Consider the following 15504-nt stretch of genomic DNA (forward strand, 5'->3'; position numbering starts at 1 on the left):
AAATCTTGTTTGAAAAAATGCTTATTATCTTGTGAATTTGAGAACAGAAATGTAGCCCTAATTTACTATGCTTGGATTATAGATGGATTTAAAAAAACAAAACAAAACCTTTTCTACTTTTTTTTTTTTTTTCCGGCTATAGATAGGATTAAAAAGTTGAAGCCGAGAGAGTAAATCCAGCCTTTTTAGTAACAGGTGTTTTACTTTGCATTAATGATCTTTCAAGGTACATTTTAGAATCAGTGTTGAGCTTAATATTCTATAATTTAGTAACATTAATCTTGTGTGTTTTATATACTTGTGAGCAAGGTAAGGGAGAATAGTATCGCATCAGCTGCGCAGTCATCATTCTGACCACTTCTCTGCTTCTCTCCTTGACTCATGAATAGGCTTTGTAATGGTAGATTGTTCTTTTGGCCCCACAGCCAAAATGCCAGAGTTCACTGGGAGGTCTGCTAAGGTTTCTTATATCAAAGACTTGACAGAGAAAGGATTTAATAGATGAAGCTATGATTTAGTAGTTCATAGTAAACCTAGAAAATCATTCTAAATTGCGCCATACGCTGTTCACATGTTTAAGTTAAACCGAGTCACAAGACTAATGGCTGACCTATTGCTTATATAATTGTTGCCTAAATATTTTCCTTTTAAAAAATTCCCCACAGGATCATTAGAAATGTATGTAGTACAATGGCATTTCCCTTGGGATGCTTTCAGCTGATTTATGCAATAAGGAAATTAAAGAGGGCTTGAGTACACTTGGAATAAGAGCTGTCGATTTAAACATTAGCCCTTTTTAAGACAGCTTTTTCCTTTAATAGAATATAACGTAAATATCCTCTCTTTGTACCATATGAGCCTCATTCAAGTTATCTTGACACTCTTATTTGGTTGTGAGATGCACAAAAATATTTGTACATATATTCTCAATGGCCCTCTAAAGGAAATCAAGTTAGAAGAACAGAGGGGAATTTGTGACTGCTAGATATTACGCACTAAAGTTTGCTCTCAATAGTTAGATGGATTCAAGGGGCGAACATGATGGTGCGAGTGAAAATGTGTTGTAAAACTGGAAAGCCACATGTTAATGCAAGATTGTTTTATTTTTTAAAAAATATGATTCTCTTTTCCCATTTCTCCCCCTATAGTAAAATTACACAGAAGATATATAACAGGAAAACTGTTGAAGTGGAAATTTGTTTCAGTCCTTTGTGGCCACCATATAGTTGGGTCCCCAACCCTACGTTTATTTGCTCTCTAATAAGGTTTAACTGCTTTTAAACCTAGCTTGGCCATTTATAGCCCTGGTATTATGAAAGTATTTATTTAGCAGTATTAATATAAGGATCAATTACTCCAGATCTGTATTAGCAATAATCTGCAGTTTTTATGCAGCATCTCATTGGAGGTGCTAAGTAGGATTCTTAGACACATTAATTAAATCGTGTAACAACCAGGAGATTAGCATCTCTGTTTTATAAAAAACACTGTGTGAGGAATTCTTATGGACTATACATAGAACTTGAATTTTTATAATGTTACCTCAGACCCAGCACCTCATCTAGTTATATATGTTTGTGGCCCAAAGATATATAATTTGATGCAGTCATACATCAGTTACAAATATTCTGCTTTTTATGTGGCAGAAGGAGTTGTGCCTGTCTAGTGACCCAAACTACAATTCTGAGTAGGGTGGTAGAAGAATAAATCTTTTACTTCTCAGCTGAGAAGTTTGTGCTTCTTGGAGGAAAATCCTAGGATAAATGCTATCCATTATATCTTAGAATCATAATTGAAGTGTCTTAAAAAAGGTTGATTTTTCTCCTGTCTTTCCCAGTGCATTTCACAAGCCAGGGAAGAGTATCTCATTCTCACCGATACTTCAAGGTCTAGTGCAGCTCCACCCAGAGCAGATGCTCAGGGCACAGGTGCTAAATGGAGATATTAATATGCTATCACCATTTCTAATGATTCAGACACTATTTCATGTTCCTGGGCCATACTTTCAGAATCCTCCTTTTGTTCAGTGGTTTGAATTCAGCAAATATGAAACAATATTTGATTTTTTTTTCGATGAAATGTAAACACACAGTAACTGCCCAATAGGTGTTTAATAAATTGAGAAATATTGAAAGAATTTAGCCATATTGTCATCCTGGGTGCTTTATTTACTATTCTAATCATTTGCAGCCCTCCTCTTTCATCTAAGGAGAGTCATTTTTTAAAAAGCTTATTGACCTATTGGTTTACAAAAGAAGACATTTAGTGAAACCAAAGATCAGTCCACTTGAATTTGAATTATTTTTATCAGCACTTAACCCCGAGGCTGTACATACCGGTTTGAGATCCAAAGATTCTTTGAGCTCTTAAAGGTAATTTCTATTTGACCATTCATCGCCTAGGAGGATCTTTGGTGCCGTGTTTAAACCTTTCAGTAAGGGGGTTTGTGGATTAAAAGGCCAGTGCTCTATATTCAGTGCCTAGGAGGGTGCCCAGCATAGAATCTAGGGGTTCCCGAGGGAGGGCTAGCTTTGTGGCAGGCATGTGACCTGTGTCGAGCTTGGTTTAATGCTCTGCTGTCTCGAAATTCTTACTTTTTGAACGAGGGCCCTTGTATTTTTGTTTGGCACTGGGCTCTGCAAATTATGTAGCTGATCTTGGTGCTTAATAAATATTTGTGACAAAATGAATGACTTGAGTACAGCATTTAGAAACTTAAGATTTTGCTCCTGAAAACTTTGGCTTGATGATGAGCCTTAGTTTCCCTGTCTTTCTGAGATGCAAGGAAATGAAAAACAGACTGGATGCCATCCAATTAAGTATCTCAACTAGAATATTATTTGGAAGTGAATCTGAATGGCCTTAGAAAACAAGCCTTCTCCAAAGTGTTCAGTATAACCTCTTGATTGGGTTGGGCTGAGTAGAAGTTCTGATAGAATGTGGAAGATTGAAGGTTACCTAATGGCAAATGTAATACGCTGCATCACGTCTCTATTTTCTTTTCTTTATATTCTTAGCTATATTTCAGCTCATGTTTGTTTAACTATTAACTTTAAAATATTTAACTCTTAAATATTTCTCCGTATCAGTGATGCAATTATTCATAATTATCGATTTACTGATAATACTCAGGGTGTTAAGATATTGGGAAGGATTTATATTAAATCTTTTTTTGTTTTCTGGAGAATATGAATGAGTATGTAAAATAGGAGAGGGTATACAGTAGTGGAGGGAGCATGCTCTGGTCATCGGGTCCTTCCTTTGCCTCCAAAGGCAAGTTGGTCTTAAAAAACTATATCTAAGGCTCTCCAGTGTTGTAAATTTCTTCATTCTTGTTGAGAGCAAGTTCTGTTGCTTACTCAGATTTATGGCAGGAAAAGAGGCAGTATAGAGCATGACCAGGAGTGTGGGTTTCAGAGTTGGGCTGCCTGGGCGTGAATGCTGTCTCACCCACTTTCTAGTTCTGTGACTTAGGGAAAATTACGTTGTCTCTTAGCCTCAGTTTTCCTCATCTGTACAATAGGGGTAATTCCTAAAATGGATCTCAAAGACTGTTATGTGTAAACACTCACATGCTCCATGGTGAACACTTAATACATGCTAAGGAAATTTTTTAAAGTCTGTTTACTTATTTATTTAAGTTGTTTACAGATTATCAAATAACAATTGAAAGATTGCATTGCCACCCTTGAAGATATCATGGCCTAGTGAGGGAACTGATTTGTAATCTAAGGATTAGGAGACTATGGAATAAGTGCCAACATGGAAGGAATTAGAGGGTGGTGAGAAGACCTCCGAGGAGCCCTAAGCCACCCTTGGGGGAAGGGAGAGACGGCCTGTTCCCTTAGTTGCTCTTCCAAGGGACAGGCGGTCTCTAGAACAGTGGGTGAAGGTCTGAGAATCTGTGAGAGAGTTTGGGGAATCCTAAATAGTTTAGTGGGGCAGAAGCTTAAAGAACAATTGGGAGACCATGAAAAATAGGGTAGAGATATAAACAGAGGCCACGCATGAAGATGTGGCCCAAAGGTAGGAGGGCACCCAGGAAAGTTGTGTCATAGAGGCCAGAAGAGGGAGGGAGTGTCTGTAACAAAAGCTATGGACAGTTAAAGTAAGGTGAAAACTGAAAAGTGATTTAATAACCAGGAAATGGCTGGCATCTATTTTTGTCTATCATTTGCTAGTTAGTGTGAATGATTTTTTAAGCTCTAACCATTGTAAGCTACAGGAGACATTTAAATTAGATGCAGAAGTGTCTGGCTAAAAGAGGATTAAATCCTCAATTTACCAAAAGAAATTTTACCATCCTTTTTTCTCTAGTGCTTTCAGATTGGGATGAGCCACAAGTTCAAAATTAGTTCATGGCCCCACCCTACTGCCTCTTCAGTTGGGAGAGGGTAAGAGAGCTTATTTATCATTATCACTGTAGAATCTGATCAAGTTTTTAGTTCCTAGTGATAACTAAAGATTAAAAAAAAAATTGAGTATCAGGTACTTTTCTAGGCATTTTATGTGTGTTAGTTAATTTAATCGGTTATCTTTAAATCTTTCTCTTCTTAGGAAGGAGGGTTTTTAGTCTCATTTTATAGGTGAAAAAAACCAAAGAACAGAGAGATTAAGCATTTTGTTAAAGGTTGCAAAGCTACTGTGTTTTGGACTTTGCTTTTAACAGATAGTCTGAATTCAAGCCCCAGACACATCTTTATCCCTCTTTATCACAACTGTACCTCCTGCTTCTTTACTGTAGCTCCTTATCCTTTTGCTGGATACATGGATGAATGAATGATTTGAATTACTGAAAAGGGCTGGGGTGATAATTACTTTTATTCAGGTTAGCAAATCTGATTAAAATTTTTTTCCTCCCTGTTGGCTCTAAGTTTCTTCTCTTTTCTTTTTTGGCCATGCCTGCTGCATGCAGAGGTTCCTAGGCCACGGATTGTCCCACACCACAGCTGTAACCAGAGCCACAGCCATGACAACGTTGGATCCTTAACCCACTGAGTTACATGGGAACTCCTCTTTTCTTTTTCTAAGGGAAGTTTATTCTTTTGTTACTTCAAACAATAATCCAGTTCCTAAAGTTTTGAAGCTTAAGGTGTATTTGAGAATTTATTTCTTAGTAATGGAAGAATAGCCAAATAAGCCCTCTTTGTGGCGTGGGTCTTGGGGTCTCAGTTTGTTAGCAATGGTGATCTGGAATATGCAAGAGTGGACCACTGCTGCAACTCCCCGGGAGATGATGGAGCTGCGAGCCATTGGACCAAGGCCAGCTCTGAGTTCCCTGACCTTTGGAAGCCAGGGATACCAAGATAACTAAGTGACAAAAAAGTAGCAGAATATGACAGAAGGGACATTATTCTCATGTTTGTGACTTTCTTTTTAGCTGTAACTCTGTGGTCTTGTGAGGCCCTTATGCAAAATGGAGCTACAATTCTTATCTTTGGAGGTGAAATGAATGTGAAAGGAAATGTTTGCAGGGCTTATAAAAAATTTGACTACTGTGTCTTTAATGAACAGAAGAACTTTATGTGATGAAACTAACTTTCCTACCATAGAAATACTTTATAAAGTTTGTTTATGTTTAAGGACCTTAAAATATGCTTGAAGGCTCTCCATTTTACCGAGAATAAAGAATATGTGGCATGTTTTTTAACTCCTCCGGTAACATCTGTGATAGGTAGTTCTTTGAGACATTTCTACTTCCACCGAGGACCAAGATTCTTTGCTCTATAGCATTACTAACCATTGTAGAGTTGGAACATATTTATTAATAATTTATTAATATTACTTAAGGATAGTCACACTAAATGTGAAAGGAACAGAGAGAGAGCCACGTCAGGGTATCTTTTTAAAAAACTAGACGTGATTATCAGTATTTTAAAAAAGCAACTTTACTATTCTTGCATAGGTGATGAAGATATTGCAGTTTATTTCCTAAAGCTTAATAGGTTTGAACGTGGAGTTTATTTGTAGAAGGCAAATAAGAGGCAATTTATAAAAGCAGATCTTTGAATAGAATAATGATAAGCGTATCCCTCCTATAAACTGCATTATGACAGGTGTTTCCTTAAGTGCAATGTGATTTGAAAAAAAGGCCGATATGTGAGATGATTGCTGTGGACCTAGATTTACTTAGAAGATTTTGGTAGATGGTTCCTGGCTGGACTGCAGTTGATCGAGCATAGCCCTGACCTCACCAGTGAGAACCTAGTAAGGTTCACTTTTTAGTTTTTAAAGCACAATTATGAATCGAATCTTAAAATATAAAGCTCTGAAACTGGTGACTCAGACTACTGTCATCAGCAAGAGGGTAGAGGATTTTTATGTCTTTCACACAAAGGGCGTTCAATACTATCATTTTCTAATTTTTCCTTTATTGACTTTATTTAGATCTTGTCCCATGAGAAGAGAGTCGAGCTGGCTTACTTCAAAGGTCTTTATAATTTTTGAGGGTCCTTTTTGCTGGTGTTTTTAGAGACCTTAATTTTTTATTAAAATGGCAGATACAGTGGAATTAAGAAATCCATTGCGAGTGAAAATGTCCTTAAACCAGGTGGAATATGCAATATGTCAGTGACTTGGAGTTAACAAAGATGTTTAAATCAAAGCAGAAGAATATGTTTTAAAAATAAAACAATTAAATTTTATGAGTTAGAAGTAAAATAATATGTAGGGAATTATATAACATGAATGTGTTAACTACAATATTTATAGTTTAAAAAAATCATGGTGGAAATGATTTAATCCGAGACCTCAGGCCCTCTCAGTTAAATTGCTTTTATGCCATCATCATTTTCTAAATTATTGGAACCTGTATGTGTCAGAGTTTGTTTCTACATTGCTTGGTCATGGGAAAAAAAACATTTGTATAAGTTAAGTCTCTTTCATTCATTTATATCACCCTGTACTTATGTATGAGTGTGTTCGGTCTCTGAAATTAAAAGAACATTGTGTTTATTGGCGAATAAGAAGTTCTTATAGAGTGCTCTATTTTTGCAGCTGTGCTTCATGGTATCACGTTCCAAAGAGGTCAGCTGGGCATGACCTCATGGGCATGAATCTTGGGGAGACAATTCTGGAACAGCTACAGGCCTGCAGAGTTGAAAGCCAATGCACAATGTCTCAATGCAGAATGCAGAGTGCTGTAGTTAGGAGGTGTCTAGTCTGGTAAGGCCTATTTATTTATTTATTTATTTATTATTTGAGTAGCATCTAAATTCAAAACAGAATCCAAAGATAAGAGTACTAGGTCCTAGGTAGGGTTTAAGGTCCAGGAGGATGCAGCCAGTAGGAAGCAGCATTTGCATCCATGAAAACTCTGGGTACTGTTGCCATTTTTAACTCTGAGTTTGTGTAATAGAAAAAATAAATAGGAAGGTAAAGGGGAGAGAGGTGAAAGGAAGAAGATGGAAAGGGGGAATAGAAAGACCACTGGGGTGGTTTCATTTCAGTACTAACGGTGTTCTTGTTAAAATTATGGAAAAATATCACGGTTTTGAGAATGTGTGTGAAGCTCTTTGAGAAGCAGAAGTTCTTTATCTGATGTACGGATACGATTATTGTGGGGATGTTGGTTAGCTTTGTTTTTTGTACAGTCATGTTCAAGTTTCGTGGCAGCTGTTGGATACACATATCATTAGAGGTCATATGTAAGACTCTTATTAAATAAAATAAAATCTGAAATACTAACGTTTCTTCACCAGTTAGAGAAGATGTGTTACATTCTCTTTTATTATCACTGTTAATGAAAATAAAATTTGTCAATTTCAAGTTCACATGCACTGCTACTTGTTGCTCTCTGCCATATGTGTTTTACATGGAAGTTATATGTGTCGCTTCTGCTGGATGTTGCTGTGCCCTTTGCAGCATCATACTAAAATGCGCACTCAGAAAAATTTGAGGAAAAAAATTTAATAGGGCTGGCATGAGTAAGTGACTTTAATTTTGGTGATGGAACATCAATCAATACATTATTTTTTCTATTATTAAGCATATTTTATTTTTCATATCTAGTGGATTGATAATCCTCGAGAAGGAAGAATTGATGGCAAAACCAAGAGTATATCACAGATGAAACTCTTACTTAACTTTCACTTACTTATATATGGACTATTAGAATAAGAAGTTATCAGTTTATAATGTGAGAAAAAAGAATGTATATACATGCATGTGTAACTGGGTCACCTTGTACAGTAGAAAATTGACAGAACACTGTAAAACAGCTATAATGGAACAAATAAAAATCATTATTAAAAAAAGAAAAAAGAAAATTATCAACAATTTCTAATAAAATGACCAGAAATTTGTTTTTCTCTAAAAAAAAGTATTAGATTTGAAATTTTTACTGGCATAAATTAAGTAAATAATAAATGCTTATGGCAGCATAAGCATTACTAATACCATATTACAAGAAATATGTGTAAAATCTAGTTTACCTAAATTCTTGCCCATATTATTTTTCTGTATCTGCTATGTTAGAGTAGAAGCTTTGGGGAATTTAAAAAATATTGTATATAAAGAAAGAATTGGCATTACAATATGATAGATAATTAAAACACAGCAGCTGCTTTCAACACATATATCATGTTGGCTTACTGTTCATTAAGTTATTTAGCAGATGTTTATTTATTTATTTTTTTATATAATGATTTCTATTTTTTTCCATTATAGCTGGTTTACAGTGTTCCATCAATTTTCTACTGTACAGCCTGGTGACCCAGTTACACATACATGTATACATTCTTTTTTCTCACATATTGTCATGTTCCATCAAAAGTGACCAGACATAGTTCTCAGTGCTACACAGCAGGATCCCATTGCTAATCCATTCCAAAGGCAATAGTCTGCATCTGTTAATCCCATGCTCCCACTCCATCCCACTCCCTCTCCCTCCCCCTTGGCAACCACAAGTCTATTCTTGGATTAGGAATATATACACAATGGAATACTACTCAGCCATAAAGAAGAACAAAATAATGCCATTTGCAGCAACATAGATGGAACTAGAGACTCTGATCCTGAGTGAAGTAAGTCAGAAAGAGAAAGGCAAATACCATATGATATCACATATCTGCAATCTAATATATGGCACAAATGAACCTTTCCTCAGGAAAGAAAATCATGGACTTGGGGCAAATGTTTATTGAGTGTCTGTTATGTGCCAGACACTGTTCTAAGAGCTGGAGATACAGCTTGAATAAGAAAACATGGTTTATGCCTCTGTGGGGGACATTCATCTGCATTAACTCAATAATTGTACAGGTATATAATTACAAATTATGCTTAAGTGCTACAGTGGAGATGAGTAAGCTGACAGGAGAGAAGAGAATGGGGCAGCTTCATCTTTTTGGGAAATCAAGGGTGTATTCAGCCCATAGTGACTGATGAGGAGACACTAAGTGAAGGAGTTGGTAGGCTCTGCAGATAGAGGGAGCAGCTTGCACGCAGGCCCTCTGATGGGTGGGGACATGTTTCCCAACAACCCGTGGCTGGAGCACCAGGGGCAAGCGAGGTGAAGCTGGGAGAGGCGGTAGGGCCATTCCATGCAGAGTCCTGGCCTAGGATTTTAGTCTCTATCTTAAAATGAATGCAGTGGAAAGCCTTAGAAGCTGTTTTAGGCACAGAGACGAAAGGGTCAGATTTGCTTTCTGAATATTACTCATTCTTCTGGAGAACAAGTTGGAGGGTGTCAAGTGTGAATCTAGAACTAGTCAGGAGGTATGGCAGTAATCTAGGGAGTGGATTGTTATACTGGATTAATCCACTACAGTGGAGTGGTGGAAGTGGAGAATGGGGGAACAGTGGGGAGATTTGAGAAATTTCTGTGGAGACAAATACATAGGATTTGGTGGGGGATAGAATATGGAGGGTGAAGGAGAGGAAACTGTCAAGAACGAATGCTGTGGGTGGCCTTTACACCTGAATAGGCAGAGCTGTCATTCATTGGCATGAGAGGAGCCTGGTTTGAGGGAATGGTGACTCTAGTTTTGGGATTTGTGGAGTTTAAAGTAGCTTTGAAGCATCTAAGCAAAGATGTCAAGTAGTCAGTTGAACACGTGGGTCTAGAGCAGAGGCTAGACTGGGGGTAGAAATTTGGGAGCCACCAGAACAGAGATGGTGATGGAATTGGAGTGGACGAGTGGATGTACAGGAGGGTATTTAGTGGGAGAAGCCTTGGAGCTGACGCTGGAGAAACTCTGACTTTTAAAGGTCTGAAACAAGGGAGTGCGCCCACCAAGAAGATAGGGAAGGACTGGGTAGGGAAGAAGGACAACAATAGACTTCAGAGTTAGCGCCTCTGCATGAGGAGGGATGTTAGTTTTCCAGGGCTGCTGAGACAAAGTACCACAAACTAGTGGCTGAAAATAGCAGAAATGTATTTTCTCACAGTTCTGGATATTAGAAGTCTGAAGGCAAAGTGTCTGCAGTGTGGATTCCTTTCAAGGGTGTTGAGGCATCTGTCCCCTGCCTCTCTCCTGGCTTCTGGTCAAGGCTTCCAATCCCTGTGGTCCCTTGATTTGTGGATGCATTGCTTAAGTACTGGCTTCCGTCTTCACGAAGTGTTCTCTCTGTGTCTTCACATGGCATCTCCTCGTAAGAACACTGGTCAAACTGGGTTAGGGTCCCACTCAACTCCAATATCACCTCTTTTTTTTTTCTTTTTTCTTTTTAGGGCTGCACCTGAGGCATGTGGAAGTTCCCAGGCTGGAGTTGAATTGGAGCTGCAGCTGCTGGCCTACACCACAGCCGTGACAACAGCAATACCAGATCTGAGCCAAGTCTGTGACCTATACCGTGGCAGCGCTGGATCCTTAACCTACTGAGCGAGGCTAGGGATCGAACCCGCATCCTCATGGATACTAGTCAGGTTCATTACTGCTGAGCCACAATGGGAACTCCAGTTTTATCTCATCTTAATTATATCTGCAACAACTCTATTTCCAAATCAGGTTCCATTCTGAGGTACCGGGGTTCACACTTCAATATCTTTTAGGGGGACACAATTCAAATACATGCAGATTGCCTCCTTGTAAGACCTTATAAGGGAGGCGGGGACAGTCAAGACCCAGTTCCCATCCTTTCGTAATATCTTAATACAGGTTATATTATTCTGTCCAATGTGGTCCCAAAAAGGTGTGTACAGTAGCTGAGATGGATGTGAGGGTGGACATAGAAAAAAGGAAGGATTTTATATTATTTTCTCTATGGATGCCTCCATTTTCAGAGTCATCAATTTAAGAATAGTAACTAATAATAATTGCACGTCTTAGGGCCAAGCAAATATTCTAGATACTCAAACTCCATGAACAAATTTAATCTTTACCCAGACCCCAAGAAGAATATTGTCCAATATTTCATAAATGTTAAAGTGCCGTCAGTTGTGAGATAGCACGTGATGTACTTCTAAGAAAGAACAATAAAGCCTCCAATTAACTGAAAGATGCTCGTGATGAGAGGAAGACACAGCCTGGTTTCAAAAATGTTGGAATGTAAAAAAAAAAAAAAATTAGGGGAGTTTCGGTCATAGCGCAGTGGTTAACGAATCCGACTAGGAACCATGAGGTTGCGGGTTCGATCCCTGGCCTTGTTCAGTGGGTTAACGATCCGGCGTTGCCGTGAGCTGTGGTGTAGGCTGCAGATGCGGCTCGGGATCCCGCGTTGCTGTGGCTCTGGCGTAGGCCGGTGGCTACAGCTCCTATTCAACCCCTAGCCTGGGAACCTCCATATGCTGCGGGAGCGGCCCAAGAAAAGGCAAAACAACAGAAACAACAAAAAAATTGAAATGTGAAAAAATGCCTGTGTCTTAGAATTGGTGGGCAACTTAAGTTTGATGGTGTGTGGTGACTGTAGTTTGTTGACAGATGAGGAAATGGAGGCGCCAAGAAGGTAGATAGCTTGTCCGGGGTTATACAGATGTGCGGTAAAGCCCTGATCCTCACGCAGGGCGCTCAGCCGTCAGGCTCCATCACCTGTACTTTGTCACCAGCCCCTCCCCAGTGCCTTTGTTCCTATACCGAGAGCTGGTAATGTTTTAGGACCCAAGTCTGAGCACATTTATATTATTTTCTCTATGGATGCCTCCATTTTCAGAGTCATCAATTTAAGAGTAGTAACTAATAATAATTGCACGTATTATTAGTAACTAATAATAATTCCTGGATGTTGTGCCAGGAAAGGTGTGTGCGAGGGTGCCTCTTGCTGCTGGTGATTTGACTAATGGAGCATTTTGCAGGGTGGGTCTTTTGATTGCCCGCTTTTTATCAGTCTGACTTGTTAACAATGGAGAAAGGCCACAGTGATGAGCAGAGGAGACGGGGGTGAAGGTGAGGTTGGGGCAAGAGTGGGTGACTTTCTTGTGGAAAATGAAGCTTTTACGTGTGTTTGAAGTTTCGCTTCCTCTGTAGGCCACCTCAGCACCCTCTCGCCCTTATCGGGCATCTTTCTGACTGTCATCACTCATGCCCTCACTCTTTTTCCTGGTTTCGTTTCCTGTGAAGTCACCTTCCCCCTGGTCTAAGGAGGCCCTGTAGGTATCTGTAGCTTCCACGGCTTGTGGGAAAGTGACCAGCAGCTTAATAGAGAAGGGGAAACTGCATTATAGTTGGCTCAATCAAACCCTGAGAAGTGAAGTACAAGTGTGGTAACTTTTCCTTTTTAATTTTTTCCATCTTCATAGATACATCCAGTTGCCCTTATTCATGAGTGTTCCCCCCTCTAATAGGTTTTTTTAAAAGTAGACTCACACAGACTTTGAAAACCAACTTACAGTAACCAAAGGGGGGACAGGTGTGAGAAGGGATGGGCTGGGGTTTTGGGATTGGCATGTGCACACTGAGGTATATGGAATGGACGGTCAATGGGGACCTGCTGTACAGCACAGGGAACTCTACCCAATAGTCTATGATAATCTATATGGGAAAAGAATCTGAAAAAGAATGGATGTGTGGCGTTCCCATCGTGGCTCAGCGATTAACGAACCTAACTAGGATCCATGAGGATGTAGGTTCGATCCCTGGTCTTGCTCAATGGGTTAAGGATCTGGTGTTGCCGTGAGCTGTGGCTTGAATCTGGCATTGCGCTGGCTGGGGCCGTAGGCCGGCAGCTGTAGCTCTGAATGGATCCCTAGCCTGGGAACTTCTATATACCAGGGGTGCGGCCCTGAAAAGCAAAAAAAAAAAAAAAATAGATGTGTGTACATGTGTAACTGAATCACTTTGTTGTTCTACAGCAGAAATTACCACAACCTTGTAAATCAACTATACTTCAAAAAAACTTTAAAAAACGAAAAAAAAAACAACCAACACCACACAATAAACCCTAAGGAAATGTGAATAAAGTACGGGCTTTAGTTAATAAGTAAAGCAAAATATTGGATATTACTCATATTTTGTATAATTTGAAACTATCCAAATGATAACATGAAGGAAAATCACCTTTTTTTTTTCAGTCATCCAGAAGAAGTTCTCGGAGTAAAAGAGGGGCTTTTCATTTGAATCCCAAAGCTTGAGTTTTTGAGGCTATTGTAATTGCATAAATAAGAATCAAACTGATGCAAACTATTTTGGAAAAGCACAGTGGTTGGGGCCTGTCTCCGTATGGTGGCTGATGACAGTGTCATAGGGTAGGTGGCAGATCAGCGCTCTTCTGATTTATATCAGCTTAGTTCATTTTCAGACCTACAAGAATTCCTGCAAGAATTTGATTTTTCTTCTTCTGAATGTGCAGCCCAAGCAATATTTTGGTCTAAGCTGTTACCTCTTCACAATGGTTACAAACCTGAATCGTGCTTTAGATTCTTATTTCTTTCTTCCTTTCATACCTATGTTTTAATTCTCTGGATGTTCCCATTAGTAACATGTTCTACCTAGTCATCTTTTAACTAAGAATATCCCTGTATTTACGGAACTCTCACTGAGTTGGGTTGTGAGAGGGTGTTCAAATGACTGTGACCCCACTGGTCTGGAGGAGCCCGCTGTAGGGAAGATGATCTGCACATAATTATCAAGCCAGGATGAAAACAACCGCGAAAAAAGAAGTATGATGAGCCCAAGGGGTTAGTGGGTTTCTGAGGAAGAAACTGTGACCTGGACAGCCTTAGTGGAAAGGACCCAAGTTTGATCACTGTGGTTGGCATATGTTTAGAACTAAATGTGAGAGACAATTGTTGTTTGTATGGGATCTGTAGGTATATTTTCAGAAGAAGTGCTCTGGAAAATGGGGCCCAGCTGAACTCTGTAGTGGTGGGAAGGCCCTGGATCTGCACTGGCCAGAGGAGAGCCACTAACCACATGGGGCTTTGGAGCACTCGAGGTGTGGCTGGCGCACCCGAGGGACTCAGTTTTTAATTTTATTTCATGCTAATTTTAAATTAAATTTAAACAGGCACCTGTGGTCATTGTATTGGACAGAATAGCCAGAGGAGAGATGTGTATCACTCACCCAGTGTAGTGATGGCGGGGCACGTTTTGATCACAAATCAAAGAGACTGCAATTATTTCCCAGCATAATTTGCCATGAATGCTAGTGCTGTTGGAGCATCTGTGAGAATACTAAAATACCATGACTCTTTATGAAGAAGTAATAAGCGGTTTAGTTAAATTAGTCACACATACTCTTGTGCATACATGTAGGCTCATGTCTGTACCTGCACACGCACAGAACACGCAGGGAGGGAGAAGTATAATGTTTTTGACTAATTTGCTGGTTTGAAGGACTGGCGAAGAATTAATGATCCTTCTATTTGAGGCAGTGTTGGGCTGGGCAGAGAATCCCTGATGGAAGGAAAGGACCAGATCTAGAAAGGACCTCAGATGATTCTTAGTTTCCTCATCTATAAACTGAGCAAATCAGTACTTTCTCTTTCTCTGTCTCAAAAATAACATATATTTGTAAAAGCTCATTTTCAAGGTTACTGCAAACCAGTATTCGAATGCTTTAATAATCCTGCATCCGGGCATTTCTCTTTCTCTCTGTGGTAACAAGAGGATATGATGATACATATTTTCTTCTTGATCTTAAATGCCCTCTGATAACCTCCACACCTCTTCAGAGGCTCACGTTTGAAAATCTCCCCTTTTTATTTCTGCCCGAAACATGTCTTGGAAATTGTCGTTTATGAGTTCCAATGATGATCTGCTCAGTCCTGGATTTGGCTCCTCTTGGTGTTTGTGCGCCCGCCATACATGAGACTGCTGCAGGCACCCGTATGCTCCCCCTGAGGGTCTTGTGAGTCTGTTTTATGTTTTTATTTTATTTGTTTAAATTTTTGGTGACGCCTGCGGCATGTGGAGGTTCCCAGGCCAGGGATCGAACCTGTGCTGCAGTAGCAACCCAAGCTGCTGCAATGACAGTGCTGGATCCCTAACCTGCTGAGCCAACAGGGAGCTCCTTCTGTGTCTATTTTAAAGACTTTTTTCATTTGTCTCTGTTTTCTTCCTGGTTAGAATGGAAGCTTCCTAGGCAGCGGCAGCCTTTAAACTTTCTTTTTTAAACTTTTTAAACTTAATT

At 39.4% G+C, this 15504-nt stretch overlaps 1 protein-coding gene across 6 annotated transcripts in view; it reads left to right on the forward strand.

Annotated features, from left to right (window-relative positions):
* Window positions 1–15504, forward strand: part of HIVEP2 (HIVEP zinc finger 2) — a 196715-nt gene that overhangs the window by 19705 nt on the left and 161506 nt on the right. For 2 of the 6 annotated variants that reach the window (XM_047770064.1, XM_047770066.1), the window contains exon 1: window positions 2189–7164. The exons of 3 other annotated variants lie outside the window; for them this stretch is intronic. The gene's annotated coding sequence lies outside the window, so the exon portion shown is untranslated. Of the gene's footprint in view, window positions 1–2188; window positions 7165–15504 lie in introns of those variants that run through there. One more of the 6 variants, XM_047770061.1, reaches the window with a different exon arrangement.

The sequence above is a fragment of the Phacochoerus africanus genome, chromosome 2 (assembly GCF_016906955.1).
Source record: "Phacochoerus africanus isolate WHEZ1 chromosome 2, ROS_Pafr_v1, whole genome shotgun sequence".
In the NCBI taxonomy this organism is placed as follows: Eukaryota; Metazoa; Chordata; class Mammalia; order Artiodactyla; family Suidae; genus Phacochoerus; species Phacochoerus africanus.